Source organism: Penaeus monodon, chromosome 28 (genome assembly GCF_015228065.2).
Source record: "Penaeus monodon isolate SGIC_2016 chromosome 28, NSTDA_Pmon_1, whole genome shotgun sequence".
Taxonomy (NCBI): Eukaryota; Metazoa; Arthropoda; class Malacostraca; order Decapoda; family Penaeidae; genus Penaeus; species Penaeus monodon.
The window spans coordinates 36924614-36924967 of record NC_051413.1 but is presented as its reverse complement, the minus strand read 5'-3'; positions in this window follow the sequence as shown (position 1 = coordinate 36924967).

Sequence of the window (354 nt, the reverse complement as noted above, 5' to 3'; positions counted from 1 at the left end):
CCCCCCTCATCTCTTCCTTTTTGTATTTTCATTCTGCTAAACAATGACGTCACGTTTTAAAAAATATATATTCATACGTTTTTTCCCTTAGTTTTTTTCTCATTCTTTCGTTCTTCCTCTCCCCCCCCCCCCCTATTCTTGTTGTCACCCAAGACGGCCGAGGCAGAAACTTCTTAACAAGTCTTGGCTTCAGATTGCCCGTAACTTTTCTCGTTAGGGAGTAACCTTCGCTCCTCACACGCGTACACACACATAGATACGGATGCAGACAGAGGTATACTTACATGGGGGGGGGGAGGGGTATTTAGTTGCTTGTATGGATGAATGAAGTATGTTTTTTTCTGATTCTTTGTT